Genomic DNA, 16,812 nt, shown 5'->3' on the forward strand with positions numbered 1-16,812 from the left:
CCGACTTCCCTCTCATCTCAGCCCAACAACTCCACATAGCCCACCTAATCCTACCCTAACCCCCTCCACTTTAGAGCTATCTGATTGCGACCGGAGGGCTCCAAAACACCCCAAAAACCCTCAACCCTAACCATCCATGCTTGTTTAAGAAACTGCTACCCTGCCTAATTCTCATCGGTCAAATGTCTCCTCCAAGTTTGGTTTTGAATTCTTTCATCTTGCTTCAACCTTCCTATTATTCATTGTTCTAGAGTGTCTCAACAATTCTGGCTGTGTTCCTCGTCGTCATTCTCAGCATTTGAAGACCAAATAAGAGTTTTCTAATAAATTATATTCGTTCTCTTGAAGATTCGTGGTGCTAGCTTCATGCATCCTCTCAGTTGTTTCGAGTCGTCATAAATTCCTTTCATCACCGCCCCAAATCTTGTCATGAGTTGTTTTTGTTATGGATTCTCTGAAGCCTATCATTTCAGAAGAGTTATTCATTCTCAGATTTGAGCTTTCATTCTCCTATTCTAAATTCAAGTCTCTTCATTCATCTCCAAATTCTTACTGCTACATCATTCAAGTATTCTCTAGTGATCTCGTGATCTCTTTGTTCTCTTGTATCTAAATTCCCTCAAGTATCTTCATTCATTTTCTAATTCGTCCCCGGTGATTCGTTCTCTTTTCTTCGTTCGTATCAAATTATTATGACGGTTCTTTCAAGATTCCTCTTCCTTTTTATCATATCAATTCATTTGTTGTTTTCAAAATCGTACCGGTGGTCTGTTGAGTTTGTGCTATATCTCTCCTTAATACTTTTCAATGGTAATAAGTAGTATGCTAAATCCATTGCTGTTCATCAATTTAATTTGATGAAGGATGGACATATACTAGTTCTAATTCTTGTTTCCTCAAGGTAATTCAATTATTTCTTTTGGAGTTTGTTCATGATGAATGAATTCGTAATTCCAAGTGATTTCATCTTCTATTTTTTGTAGTTCCAAGTTTTATCGGTATCTCATCATAGAGCTTTTTCTCTTTTCTTTATCGATGTTCGAAGGAAATCATCACAATGTTTCATCTTGTTCTTTTCAACCTTCACTTCCTTCATATCATTTCTTTCATTTCAGAGTTTCTTCCCGAAGGTTCTTCATGGTGGTTTGTGAACGATTTCTTTCATTCTTGAAGTGCCCTTCAAGATTCTCCTCGAAGTTAAGATCTGCCAAGCTATGCTCGGAAATAAACATGTTGTTCAACACATGTTTGGTTTTGAGGAGTTCAAGCATGTTTCATCTTCCATTCAAGTGTGCAAATCCTTTCTACCTTGTCTTTCGAGCTGGTCTTATGTAATTATTGACAAATTTCCCATCGTGTTTCATGACTCATAGGTTGTCAAGAATGAGATATTAAACCCACCATTTTCTCTTCGTTCAGGAGTTCCTTTCAGCCCATCAATCTCTTTGTTGGAGTTATCTTGGGTTTGGTTTCACCTAAATCCTTCCCTAAGGAATGTTGCCATTATGGTGTGTATTTGTGATCGAGGTTTTCTCTCTATCCTCTCGGTTAAAGAAGTTTTGCATCTCTCTGTTGCTCTCAAGCATCATATTTTCTGCAAAAGGCAGGTTTTAACCTCAGAATTTTGGAATGTTTCCATAAGGCCATTTGAAGCATATCTATTGCTTGTTGACTATTTCAACAACTCCCTTCAACTCTTCTTCACAAGGATGCTCTTTCATGTTTAATTGTGTTAGAAGATGTTGGTTTCTCCTCTGTTCTTTTTGTCCCAAGTATCTAACTCAAATTCCTTTGCTAAGGAAGCATCGTGTTGGTGCTCTTTCCAAGTCCCTCGATGTTGCCAACTTCATGTTCTACCTATTATTTATATTTTAATCGGAATCTCATCCAGGTGCTTCCATTTTCTCAAGTTCATGTTCTATGCCTTGCTTCTCTTCAACTGGAGTGGTTTCAAATTCTTTCTCATCCTTGATGCCATCTATTATGTCTTTCCAACCTCTAGGATTATTTGGTCTCACTCATTTGTCACAGAAGCAGCTTTATTTTACCTCTTTCTCTTCCTCTTCCTGTTCTCATTCCTAGATCTCAGGGAGAGATCTCTTGTAAGTGGGGGAGATTTGTGGCAGCCCGAGACCGACGCTCCAGATGCCTCCCACTATTTCCCCTGTAGACACATCAATTATTTGGTTGTGGCCTTAATCGTCATATCATTTGCATTGCATCAACACTCAGTTGCCATCATTTTTTCAAAACTTGCATGCATCCGTAGTTGCCACTTCTCTCCGTTGTCTTCGTTGATCGTTCCGAGTCCAACCACAAACTTGCATGTGCCCCCGGCATCGTTAAGTAATTATTTTCAAAGTGGGATTAAAATATTCTCGTAATGGGTGAAAATTTTACGTGCAGTCTTAATATTATGTTAGTAGACCACCTGCCAAATTTCGTCGCATTCGAAAGTCGTTTGGTACCCTAGCCATTAAACTATAGACACACTATATCCTGTTAAATATATGATGTTTTTGTAATAAAACTGGTTACTGGGCTACCCGACTTCCCTCTCATCTCGGCCCAACAAATCTACATAGCCCACCTAAACCTACCCTAACCCCCTCCACTCTTGAGCCTCCCGATTGTGATCGTAGGGCCCCAACAACCCCCCAAAAACCACAACCCTCGCCATCCCTGCCTATTTAAGCAACCCCTACCCTGCATAATTTGGACCCTACCCCTCTTCCTCATTTTCCATGTGCAGCCTCTCCACCACCGCCACTTGTCCACCTTCTCCATCCTCGAGCCGTCGTGGCCCTGCAAGCCCATCGTAGACCTGCTCGAACCCATCTGGTCCCGAGCCAGCTCATGCGCCACCGCCATTAGTTCCCGCCTCCACCGCTCGCGCCCGAGCTCCCTTCACCCTGCCGCCAGCTCGCCCTCATGCGGGATCTCCCGTCGACTGGGGAGTTGCCAGAGACCGCTGCCGGAACAGGCCGACCTCACCGCCTCTTCTCCTTTTTCCTCCATCTCTCTCCCTTTACACTCTAACCCTCTCCCTCTGTTGTCGCCATGGACGCTACCCAAGTTCGGAGCACACGCCGCCACATCACCTCGCTGCCGCCTCCGGCCAAATCTGGTGGCCACGACACCGCCCGATCCGTCCATCGATGCCGCAGCCGCGCCGAACCCTGCCATGGCCTCTGCTTCGCCCACCGATACGCCCTCGTCCCAGGATCCGCGAAGCCTTCCAAACAAACGACATCCGGAACCGCTCCATCCTAATTTTCCTGCGAGGTCAAATTTTTGCCTGTCCTTAGATTTTTCACATCAGATTGCAATTTGTGATGGTAACTTTGTCCATTTTGTCTAATAGAAATGATCTTTCTATGAAAAGTGATCTACTCTCTTTGGGCTTAATGATGGTTGCATTTGCATCCTTGATAGGATTCATCTACATGTTGTAATCTCTGTTCCAAAAGTGCATCAAGTCGTAATCTGTAGAAAATTATTAAAACATTCAAACTTACATTGATCCTTGCCACCTATCCATAACTCATATGCATATGACTCCTTCACGTGTTTTGCACTATGAAATATTTATTTTAATTCCATTCCCATGGATGCCATGTCAAGTTTCTTTAGCATGTCTATTCCTTGCTCTTAAGTGGCTATCATGATATAAATACATTCCTATTAACAGAAAGTTTCATTTTGTGAAAATCATAGTAATTAATAAATGCTTCTTATGAATTTGAGCCTATGAAGTAAAATGAACATTGCAGTGTCTAATGCATGTACATATTTTTCATAAATATTGAAATTGGTTTACTTAATGATTAGTGCATCTCAATTCAGCATCATAATGTTACTGTTTTGCAAATCTCAGATTTTCCCGGAGTCTCTAAAACATAGCAAAACAAAGCATTTTTGCATAAAACATATTAAACTAACCTTGATGCCTATGAACCTGACCTTATATGAAAAGTGTAGCATGTTAAACCAACTATAAATGCAGATCCTTTTCATACATTTTAGCAACACCCATATTGATGTTCTGTTGCTCCCAAGTAGGCATCTTGTTGTTTTGGCAGATTACAATCAACACAAGTTGTTCAGGTATGTGATGGATGATGTTATATGTATCTAGTTTGCTTGATATTTTGTTCATGTAAACATACATGCATCTAAAATTGTAATTGTTTCATTCTAGGCAATGTGTTTGGTTACAACTATGGGAACACATTTGATTAACTGAAGAAATGGTGGTTGCGATCCACTCTTTTAAGATGTCAAAGATTTTTGCACCAAAAATCGCGTTCAGATACTAAATATGGATGCCATCTTTAGTAAATCGGGAAAATCAAGAAAAGATGGGACAAAAAATGTCACTATTGATCATTTTTCCATGTGGACACCTTCTTTGCTGTTATAGACTCCATCACCACAAAGGTTGATCATCATTTTAACGAGGTATCTTCAGAACTGCTCCAGAACTTCTCTTCTCTTGACCCTAGAGACTCATTCTATAGGTTCAATGTGAAAAAGCTTGAGAATCATACAGATTTATCAAGAGTATTTCTCTTAGTATGAACGTGAACATATAGAAGATAACCTTGAGATATTCATTATTTATACGAGAAGAATTGAAAACATGTCATGCTATTTGCAAGCTTGGCTAAAAAGATAGTTAAACTTGAACAATACATCATGTTTACTATGATTTATCACCTCATTGAGTTGGCCTTGCTAGTACCAGTAGTGATGAAAACAATTTAAAGAGCCTTCTCAGCAACGAAAATCCTTAAGACCGCGTTGCACAGCATGATGTCTCGTGGTTGGCTTAGATATTCGGTAGTGTGTTACATTAAGCGAGGAGGGATATTAAAAAGTCTTCTTCGTGGTAAAATTAAGAAAGATTTTCAGAAAGATGGTAGGGCATTACCATTGCCTGGGTCTTCTAAACATCATTGGAAGTTTCATTATCCATATGTTTCCGATTAACGAGTAAAATTTCTCGTTGTGTTGCATTAGTGGGATTTCATATGCCTCGTCGAGAATAGCTATGTTATGAACATGCTTGAGATTTATCATATTTGGTGAGAACTGCTAAAAAACAGGATGATTTGTATGCCTGTTTATGAATCTCGGAGGGTTATAAGCAAAATTTGACACTAGTGTTTGATATTTTTTGTAGCTAGATACAATTTTTTAGTTGTTTGGATTTACATCTTTGAGGTTAGCTATAGTTGGTTTTTTAGCAAAAGCAAGATTTGGTAGAATTTATAAGAATAATATCCCAAATCAAGGGTAATTATTTTGGTATTGATTAACACCTATACATGGGCGAAAAATGTACAGTGCTGGTCTACACGCGTCTTGTCCATCTATATGACAATGAACCCTAAAAAAATCTCCTTTCTTTTGAAACTGTCGGGTTTCCGTGGTGCCTGTCATGATTTTAAGATCAGCGGACCATGCATGTTGTCATGATCCAATATTAATTTATAGATGCGATCTTTGGACATTTTCTCTTTTCTGTAATCACTACTAATTACAGGGATTAAAAATATATATCATTTGTGTCGTCGTTGCTCTTTTTATACTCTAACCTCGCAGATTTCGTTTCACATCCTATCCTTACAAGTTTTCCTCGCCTTCGTTGTTCCTAACTAGTAAGTCCCAGACTTAGACACAAGTGGGTAATATTTGTCAAGCCTAGTGACACCATGGAGACCATGGACGTCAAGTATCGTAATGACTTCGTCAAGAAGGTGAGGCAGGCGACCGTGGCGTCGGCAGTGGAAGGGTGAAGTACAAGGAGTGCGGCAGGAACCATGCGTTGGCTAGCGATGGGCACGTTTTAGACGGTTGCGGGGAGTGAATGTTGTTTGGGGACCTCAACCCCGCTGATGCTTCGTCATACAAGTGAACGACCCGCGGATGACACCATAGCTTCCACCGCAAAGGTGATGACGGAGAGGTCGCCGCCACTGCTGCCCAAGCAGCAGCAGCGGCGACCTCTCCATCATCTTATTGCGGTGCAAGCTGTCGTGGCAAGCGTAGGCCGCCCACTTGTATGATGATGCATCAGCAGGGTTCAGGTCCCCCAACGGCATCCACTCCCTGCAGCTGTCCACGACGCACCCACGGCTAGCTAGCACGTGGTTCCTGCCACACTCCTTGTACTTCACCCCTTCCATCGCCGGCGCCACGACCGCGTGCTTCACCTTCTTGTCGAAGCCCTTAGGGTACTTGACGTCCATGGCCCCCCTGGTGTCACTCGGCTTGAAAAAGATTACCCACTAGTGACTAAGGCTTGGATTTACTAGTTAGGATCAACGATGGCGAGTAAAACTCATAAGGATAGGATGTGAAATGGAGTCTGTGAGTTTAGGGTAAAAAGAGCACCAACGACTCTAAAGATAGATATTATTAATCTATGTAATTAGTAGTGACTTTAGAAAAGAGAAAATCTCCAAAGATCATAGTGATAAAATAATATTGGATCATGACAACATGCATGGACCACTGATCATAAAATTAAGATGGGCACCATGGAAACCTGGCCATTTTTTGTTTGACCTTGCTCATTTTTTAGCTGTCAAATTACTCCTACATTGTGACTAGATTTTTTTCTCAAAAAATAGCTTTTTTCAGGGGTCATCGTCACATAGATGGACATGACGCGTGTAGACCATCGTTGTACATTTTTTGCCCATGTATAGTTGTTAAACAATACAAAAATAATTACCCTGGATTTGAGATGTTATCCTATATACCTAAGAGATCCACCCCAACTAACCTATTTATCTTGACATGTAGCATATCCACCTCAACATGTATGCCCCACCGTGCCACCTCCTGGCACGTCAGCGACTCTTTACATGGAGCATTCAGTTACCAATGTGCAAAATCAACTATCCACCTGCCTTCTTTCAATATCCACTTTCCAGCCATAAGACCATCTCTAGCAGACCCCTTATAATGTCGACCCGCAAAATGTGTTTACAGTTCGCGGAAAAACAGCTTTGTGGGCCGACGCGTAGGATATCCGTTTTTAGGGGTTCGGTTTGCGGGTTCTGCTCGGCCGCCGCCCACACGGGCCCGTAAATCAGTAATTTGCATTTCAATTTCGGGCATGAAAAAACGTTTCTTTGCTTCTTTACTTTCTTCAAGGGCATTGGATACATAATAATTCACCAAATCTTTGCTGGAATAGCAAGACAAAATAAAACAAGAACCACAATTAGGCCTTGTACAATGGGAGGTGCTTAGAGAAATAAACCAGGCTTTTCTTAAGCACCAGTGCTTATTTGTACAGGATAGACGCTTAACTAAGCGCCTCTCCTGTAGAAATAGGCACCGGTATTTCAGAAAAACCCGGTTTATTTTTCTAAGCATCTCTCTAAGCACCTCCCATTGCACAAGGCCTTAGGAGTTTTAGAAGATATCCAACTTCCATAACTGCTCTCACTAGTTCGACCAACATCTTCTCCACGCCTTGATTGTTGATCTGCGGAATCTCTAAATTGCATTCTTCATTCTTCTTCTTTGATTCTAAAGAAGTACACATTGCTTCCCCTCTAGTTTCTTGTGTAATTGCACATGTAGCCGCATGATTAGCCTCAATTCAACAAACGAGTGCACGAACATCAATTAAGTTTCTTCCTATCAATAAATCGATCTATTCTTCTTCCCTATACCAAAATGAGCATCTGCCTTTGTACACACATGATCATCTCAATAATCTACCGAAATTGAAACGAATAGGTTGACAAAGTCGAATGAAAACAAGAACATGCCTTGTAGTTTTCGCATTTGAAGAATACCCATCCGGGTGTTTCGGCGTGCTAGATGTTAGCTGCAGCATTGTCTGTGTGCAGTCATCGCACTATATGAGCTGCACCGACGAGCAGGCGAGCCGCTGCGCTAGTGCCGACCCGGGGTGACAGACGGCCGTGTCCTTGCCGGCAAACCGATGACGACGCCTGGAGGATGAACCAGTACCTGCATGCAGCGTTGGGGATTTACCGGGGCTGTGCGGGGTGCTCCCTGACCAATCCATGGCTTGGTGCAGCCGCCGGTGGCCGGATATGCTAGAACTAGCTGCTACGACAAACAGCCGTCGATCTGCAACTTTTTGGCCGGCCGAGGCAGGAGGAAGTGGTGAGGGACAATCTCGGGCGTGTGGCGGCCCGCCAGTGTGATCTTGCCGGCTTGTATGGTTGGAATCATTGGCGGTGGCACGGCGGAGGTGGGTGGGGAAAAGCACGGGCTGAATTGACCCTCCCACCAACCGCTCCCGCTATATACAGGGTACCGATGGGGTGAGGGGAGAAACTGTATTTTCGCTGGTTGGGGTGGGAATTTTGCGGGGCCCCGCTAAAATATTTACGGGTGTGACGCGTTTGCGGGGTCTGATCGGACAGTTTTTCTCATGCGGACCCATATTTTGATGGTTATTTTATGGGTCGGGGCATTATACGGGTTTGCTAGAGATGCTCTAAATTGCGGATGCCTATCTCCCTCCCTCGGAAATAAACACAAACCAATTGACCTCTCTCCCCCAGAAAAATTGACGCCAGTTTTCTCCTTGGCTACAGGTGCAACACGTGGGAGCCGATCTGTGCATCAAGGGTCCTCCCATGGTGTATGATTGCATGTTGTATTGCTCCTATGCATAGGAACATATATATGATGTAAAAGGTGGGCCATGGACCTCAACTATACAAGAAACTAGGAGGCGTTGGCCACCGCACAATACTGAGCCTTAGCACTGGAACGAGAGACCGTAGGCAACCGCTTGGACGACCATGAGATAAGTGAGGGTCCAAGGTAGATACAATAGCCCGAGGTGGAGCGACGAGTGTCAGGGAAGCCCGCCCAGTCTACATCGGAGTAGGCGGTGAGGGCAGTGTCGGCGGAGGCGTGAAGCGCGACGCCAAGATCCATAGTGCCACAGACATAGTGGAGAATCCGCTTGACGGCAGCCCGGTGAATGTCTCGAGGAGCATGCATATGAAGACACACCTGCTGCACGGCATACTGGATCTCCATTCGAGTCAGAGTGAGGTACTGGAGAGCACCAACGATAGACCGACAGAAAGCAGCATTTGAAGCAGGAGAACCACCTGTGGCAGAAAGCTTGGCCTTTGTTCGACACACGTGGCAGTGGGCTTGCAGTTAAGCATGCTGGCACGCTCTAGGAGCTCATGAGGGTACTTCTTCTGATGAAGGAAGAAGCCATCCGGATGGCGCACCACCTCGACACCGAGGAAGTAGTGAAAATGACCCAAGTCCTTGATGGCGAACTCAGCGCGAAGACGAGCCGTGAGCTGACAGAGGAGACCAGTCGTACACGCCGTCAGGATGATGTCATCAACATAGAGCAGCAAGTAGGCTGTGTCAGAGCCCTAGTGATAGACGAAGAGCGAGGCGTCCGAGCGGGTAGAGTGGGACCCAAGCTGGTGGAGAAATATAATGTTGGTCCGGGCCGCTTCATCCAACAATACCGCCGAATCATAGTAAGACGTTGGTAGTAAGCAATATGACTATTATCACCCAGAACTCTTTGTGTTCTACTCGTGCATAAAACATCTACAAATAGACATGGCTCGGATGCCACTATTGGATAACATAGTATTTCAAAACTTTCCTACGATCATGCAAGATTTGTCTAGGAGATGCATAGCAATGAGATGGGAGAGTGTGTCCACGTACCCTTGTAGACCCAAAGCGGAAGCGTTTAGTAACGCGGTTGATGTAGTTGAACGTCTTTGCGATCCAACCGATCCAACCGATCCAAGTACCAAACGTATGACACCTCCGTGTTCAGCATACGTTCAGCTCGATGACGTCCGTCGTGCTCTTGATCCAGTTGAGGATGAGGGTAAGTTCCGTTAGCATGACGGCCTGGCGACGGTGATGATGATGTTACCTGCGCAGGGCTTCGCCTAAGCACTAGAACGATATGATCGAGGTGTGTAACTGTGGAGGGGGGCACCGCACACGACTAAGGAAAAACTTTGTTTGTTCTAGGGTGCCCCCTGCCCCCATATATAAATGAGGGAGGGGACGGCCGGCCAGCCAGGCTAGGCATGCTAGGAGAAGGGGAATCCTACTAGGACTCCAAGTCCTAGTAGGTTTCCACCTAAAGGAGAAGGGGGGAGGAAGGGAGAGGGGGGCCGCGCCCCCAACCCCTTGTCCAATTCGGACTGGGCTTGGGGGGGCGCCACCTCCTGGCCGCTGCCAATCCTACCCACTCGGGCCCACTAACGCCTAACAACTCTCTGAGGGCTTCCGGTAACCTCCCGGTACTCCAAAAAATACCCGAATTTTTCCGGAACCATTCTGATGTGTGAATATAGACGTCCAATATATCTTTATGTATCGACCATTTCGATACTCCTCGTCACGTTTGTGATCTCATCCGGGACTCCGAACAAACTTCGGTCATTGTCGTGGAAAGGTCACGGCAAATGTCCTAGCAAAAGGACATAGTCGTGGAGCCATCGCAACTAGGAAGCTTGAAGGGGTTAAAACAGGACAAAGGACACGAGAGTTTATACTCGTTCGGCCCCTTGCGGTGAAGGTAAAGGCCTAATCCAGTTGAGGTGGTATTTCTTATGCCTCGATTACCAGGGAGCGAAATACGCTTGACCTAGATCTCGATCTGATCTTACTTGTCCTGAACCGCCACCGGGTCGTCCCTTTATATACAGAGGTCGACGCCCAGCGGCCCATAGAGTCCCGGCCGGCTCATAAATAGTATCGGGCTCAGTGACTATCTATTCTTGCTTTACAATACAAGTCGTACATACATGGCGGTTTATCTCTATAGGCCTTAAGCGCCTTTGGGCCTTGGGCCCTTAGCTGAACCGCCATCTTCAAATATCTTCGTGGGCTTCATAATGATGAATCGCCATAGGTATGACCCGGCCCCTCCTGGGAAAATAAAAAAAGAAAAGGCCCAAAGAAAAAAGAGGCCATAAAAAGATAAAAAAGAGAAAAGGCCCAAATAAACAAAAAATGAGAGAAAAAGAGAGAGAGGGTGTCGGTGTCAAAACCGGCGGATCTCGGGTAGGGGGTCCCAAGCAGTGCGTCTTAGGATCAATGGTAACAGGAGGCAAGGGACACAATGTTTACCCATGTTCGGGCTTTCTCGATGGAGGTAAAACCCTACGTCCTGCTTGATTGATATTGATGATGTGGGTATTACAAAAGTTGATCTACCACGAGATCAGAGAGGCTAAACCCTAGAAGCTAGCCTATGGTACGATTGTTGTTGTATATGTCTATCGACTAGCCTGGCCCCGGTTTATATAATGCTCCACAGGCCTAGGATAACAAGAGTCCTAGCCGAATTCGCCGGTGGGGGAGGAGTCCTTGTCTTGATCGCCAAGTCTTGTTGATTCTTCCTTGTATGCGGCAGCTGTCCGGACCGGCCCATGAGTATACGGCCATGGGGGTCCTCGGCCCAATCCAACTGATCGGGAGACGACGCGTTGAGTACCCCCTAGTCCAGGACACCGTCAATAGCCCCCTGAACCGGTCTTCAAGTTATGGACGTTCCTCGATTCTTCCGAACTGTTCTTCATCTTCGGTTGCCGGTCTTGAAAACTGGTTCAACAAATCTTCTCATCTTCTATCTTGAGGATCGCCGAAATGCATTCGACGAGTTTACGCGTTGGGTATCCGAGGAGCCCCTTTAAGTTTACGACCTTTGTCAATGCCTTGTTATTTTTATGCCATGCCTCGGGTTTGAAGTTGTTCCTGGGTGGCAACATCCTCTTGCGTCCGAGCTCCAACGCCGGACTGCATTCGAGGTATCCTTTGCAGCCGAGCACCAATGCCAGACTGCTTCCCAGCTCTAATGCCGGACTATGTATCCGAGCTCCAACACCGGACTATATCCGAGCTCCAACGCCGGACTATGTATCCGAGCTCCAACGCCGGACTTTCTCTAAGGTGTCATAAATCACCTTGGTTCAAAGAAGTTTGAAGGAGTTTAACCGAGCTTAATGCCGGAAATGCCCTCTAAGGAGCCAGCCACTTGTATCCGAGCTATATGTCGAACTGCTTCCGAGGTGGTTAAGCACCTCGGTCATGGGCTGATTTTTGGTCAATGTTTTTTATTGATGTAATTTATTCTCTGACGAGATATATAGCCAGTAGCCCTCAAGGTATGTATCGGTCTAAAACCCGGGATGCACCTGAAGGATGACATAAGACCGCTGATCCCCGTAGCCGCTGAGACTCAGGTTGATTTGCAAAATCGGTCTGAGGATCAAGTCCTAGCTCGGCAGAATACTTCGGGACACAAAAAGCGGCATGCTCAGTCCTCGAGACTCAGGTTGGGTGCGGCCAACCAACCTGAGGATCAAAATCTCCTCGGAAAATGTATTGCACTTAGGATTTTCTGCATAGAACAAGCAATGCAGTAGCCCCCGAGACACTGGTCGGGTGGCAACACTAGATCAGGGGATCAATGTGCCCCTTTAATATTTGTAAATAATAAGCCCGAAGCCCAGTAGCCCCCGAGCCTTAATGCGGGCACGGGCGGCCAAATTAAGGATCAATATCCATAGTAAAATCACAAATTATGTGTAATGACTCAATGTATCCAAGTACTTTATGTCATTAATGCTCGGATCCGCATTGTACAAAACTTTGTTGACCGACCATGAGCTTCAACCTCCTCGGCCGGTAGCCGGGGAGTGTTTGTCCCACTTTATAAAGCCTTTATGAGGGCAAAGATTTACGACAAACAAGGCAATCTGGTCATACGGCTTTCTAAACAAAGGTACGCAGAGAGATATGTTATATTGCTGTTTAACAGAAGAAATGTCTTCCAAAGAAAATAGTCCCGCTATCGGTTCCTTTCTTTGGGTTGTTATGCTAAGCATGATCATGAAACCTCAGCTCCAATGTAAGAGCAAAATCATCGAGGATTTAGTTTGGGAGGCCAGTTAATAGCCCCCGGTAGTGTTCGGCGACAGTCGAGGTCAAGCCGGAAACACTTCGGCCAATGTTATGAATGGCCCGTCATTTAATATAGTCATCAGATCGCTGACCAGCTTACACCTATTGTGACAGTCAGTTTCCGGCTTTCTCCACTGAGGTGCTTGACCATGCGAGCTGGAAGCACAATCGCAGTGGTTCTCCCTTTGCACACCTAGCCGAACAAAACGGAACGTAGGAGGCAAGCGTGGGAGCCGGGCAACCCAACTATTGACCAAAGACACAATTCGAAGCTGATGCATATATAGCAATATCCGAGAATGTTTTTGCCGAATCTCTAAAGGTGTCCGGCGTTGCACTGCGAGACTTGTGCTGAAAACACACAAATAGTTAAAAGTGCCAAAAGCTTGGAAAACCAAAAAACGTCAGTAAAAACATGACGTCCGAACAAGATCACGTGTTCGGTGCCAATCCGAAAATTGGACTTCAGAAAAAAAGTGCTTCTGCCGTGCTTTAACTTTGCAACGACTAAGAAGAAAAACACTTAGTACGAAATGGCTCAAATAAACATAAGAGCCCACAAGCGACTTGGGTAATAGTTGACTATAAAATGTAAGGTGACATGTAGAATGCCTTCTAGCCGGATTGTAGATCGTTTGTCGTAGCGGACCTTTTCGCTTCAACCTCTGGACCCAATAATCTGGAGTGTGTCCGAATACCCTCGCATTTATAAAAACCGGGGCATGCGTGGAGACCAGGCGTAGGGGTCATTAGTGATTTATCAGGCAAGTGCCCAACTAGTCATGTTATATTACATGGTTAGTAAGAAACATCTTCCAGGGAGAATAGTTCCGTTAGGGGTTCCTTTCCCTGGGAGGCATGCCCTAAAGTGCATGTCCAGACTACGAAAAGAGCAGAAAAACATCTGGGGGCAGGTAAATAAATAGGTAAGAAATCATCTTTTAGTTCACCGACCGAGTATTCCCTTAAGAATGCTAGCTTTCGGCTTCACCCAGTCTGAGGTACACATCCGGCTGACCCGGCAGTAACAATCGCAGAGGTGCTCCCTTTATCACCTAGCTGAACAATCGGGAACGTAGGGGTAAGCACAGGAGCCAGGCAACCCAGCTTGGCCAAAACATAAGTCATGTCGATGCATGTAATGGTGAATAAAAGGTACATGCGGAAGTGTGACACATGTGTTGGGCATAAAGCCCGTATTAATAAGCTTCTGTTAAAGAAGCCCCCAGGTATAATGAGCGCGGGTTGCGCGTCAAGTGTGTGCGAACAAAGTTTCGACAAGGAAAATTTTTAAAAGCAATTTTCTTACAAAAAAGTAAAATTCTTGGTCAAACCGAACACAAGTTAGAAATTTAAAACTTTGAGCATGAAGGCAACTTAGCTGGTTAATGTGTTCGGTATTGATGATGCGGTCCAAGCTTGATGCGGGACAAGGTTCCATCCCCCAAGCCGGTCGCGAGGTGGCGGAGCAAGGAGCTCGGCACTCCGAAGTGGTGACATAGCACGGTCAATGCAGGACGGCAGAGTGATGCCGAAGTCCCCGGCATGGGGTAATGAAGTGTTGACGAAGCCCCCCGTCTAGCCGAGGTAACGTCAAAGGATATAGTCCGGCTGGATCATTTTCTTGTGCACAAAACATAGTGTAGACCGGGGATAATAGTAATAATAGGAATTAAAAAAATGTGGCATAATAAATAATTTATGCAAAGTGAGTAGTAAAAGAAATATGGCCTGGCGCCGAAGTCGATGTCGATGCAGGTCGTCGGCTTAATGCAATAAAGGCGTGGCAAAGCCTGGATTCACAGGTCGGTCCAAGTTCCGGATGCGGCGTTCGCCGGACTGTGTACGGAAACTGACCGAACCATCATGGGACCGTCGATAATGCGGCCACCATTTGATAGACCTGTGTACATATGCTGGACTAACCAGAGTAATAATTCCTTGGGAAAAAATTAACCCAAACAAGCAAAAAGAAATACTAGGATTAATAGCACCTGGTTTATTTGTTGTAGCAATCTGAAGGAAGGTGATTCCCAAAATTGGGACTCGATCCGCGCACCCATGCATGGTCGGCTAGTGACGGCGAAGTGTCCGGCGTAGGTTGATGAAGAGATGGCGAAGCCCCTGGTCTAGCCAAGATGCCGAAGTAGGTCGGCGTGATGGACACCAGCTTGAAGAAGCAATAGTGCGGCCCTGCCGATGCAGGTCGTGATGTGGTTGATGCCGGCTTGATGAAGCGACTGTGCAACGATGCCGGTATGCCCGCTCCGTGTAATCCGTGGGGCGGCGATGTTGGTGATGATTTATCCTTCGCGATGCCGGACTCTTGTTCGGCTTGCCAGGATGGTGATCCGAAGAAGTTGAGCTTGGCTTAACAAAGTGACGACGTGTCTAGCGCAGGTCGGCAGCCGTGGAGCAATATTGCCGGACTGGTTTGACACCAGCATGATGTTAAAGATCATGTTCAAAAGATCTTAAAGTTAGTGGGATGTGTTCGGGAACAAAACACAATACCCCATACAAAATTTCCTTCAAAAAGGATGTCCGAAATCCCGTACATAAAAAAGACGAACTCGAGTCGGATTCGTTTTCGCGCAGAAAACAGATCCAAAAAGTGATGCACTAATCGGAAGTTTCCCGGAGTTTGGACGGTCGGATCGATCTGAATTTTTGGCAGGTGGTAGATAAGGGAATTCCGCAGCCAATCAACGGTTGGATCCTCCAAAGGACATCTGAGCTAGACGCTGGATACCACACCCTAAACTCATCCAGATTCTCGTCCAGATTCAACAGGGCTCCGGTATATCGGAGATTGTCGGAGATTCCTCCATCGGAACTCGATGAAATTTTTGTAGGGTTGTTGTAGACTTAATTCCGCATAATTCCAACGAAATAATTGTTTAGGCGACACTCGAGGACGCGGTGACGGCGGATATAAGTTTGTTGTCCAGAAAAACAGCACGGTCGCCTGAGGGCAATGTTGACGTTGAGCCTCCGAGCTCCATGGATGACTCCTCCATGATCTTGATAGAGATCGGAGTTGGTGTTGATGAAGGCCTTCATCCGAACATGACGATCAAAGGTAGGGCGCAGTCCTCGGTCAAGCCAAGGTGACCAGTCGAGCTGGTGACGAAGAAGCCGAAGTCGCAGTTGACCTGAAGTCGAGCCATTGATCCTTTCGCCGATCACACAGCGGAACTCTCAATGAAAGCACCAATGTCGGTGTCAAAACCGGCGGATCTTGGGTAGGGGGTCCCAAGCAGTGCGTCTTAGGATCAATGGTAACAGGAGGCAAGGGACACAATGTTTACCCAGGTTCGGGCCCTCTCGATGGAGGTAAAACCCTACGTCCTGCTTGATTGATATTGATGATGTGGGTATTACAAGAGTTGATCTACCACGAGATCAGAGAGGCTAAACCCTAGAATCTAGCCTATGGTATGATTGTTGTTGTATATGTCTATCGACTAGCCTAGCCCCGGTTTATATAACGCACCAGAGGCCTAGGATAACAAGAGTCCTAGTCGAATACGCCGGTGGGGGAGGAGTCCTTGTCTTGATCGCCAAGTATTGTTGATTCTTCCTTGTATGCGGCAGCTGTCCGGACCGGCCCATGAGTATACGGCCATGGGGGTCCTCGGCCCAATCCAACTGATCGGGAGACAACGTGTTGAGTACCCCCTAGTCCAGAACACCGTCAAAGGGCAATGCTACTATCCTTATACCACACTTTTACTTCAAAGTAGCACCATGATCTTCGTGATACAGAGTCTCCTATATTGTCACTTTCATATACTAGTGGGAATTTTTTATTATAGAACTTGGCTTGTATATTCCAAT

Source organism: Triticum aestivum, chromosome 1B (genome assembly GCF_018294505.1).
Source record: "Triticum aestivum cultivar Chinese Spring chromosome 1B, IWGSC CS RefSeq v2.1, whole genome shotgun sequence".
In the NCBI taxonomy this organism is placed as follows: domain Eukaryota; kingdom Viridiplantae; phylum Streptophyta; class Magnoliopsida; order Poales; family Poaceae; genus Triticum; species Triticum aestivum.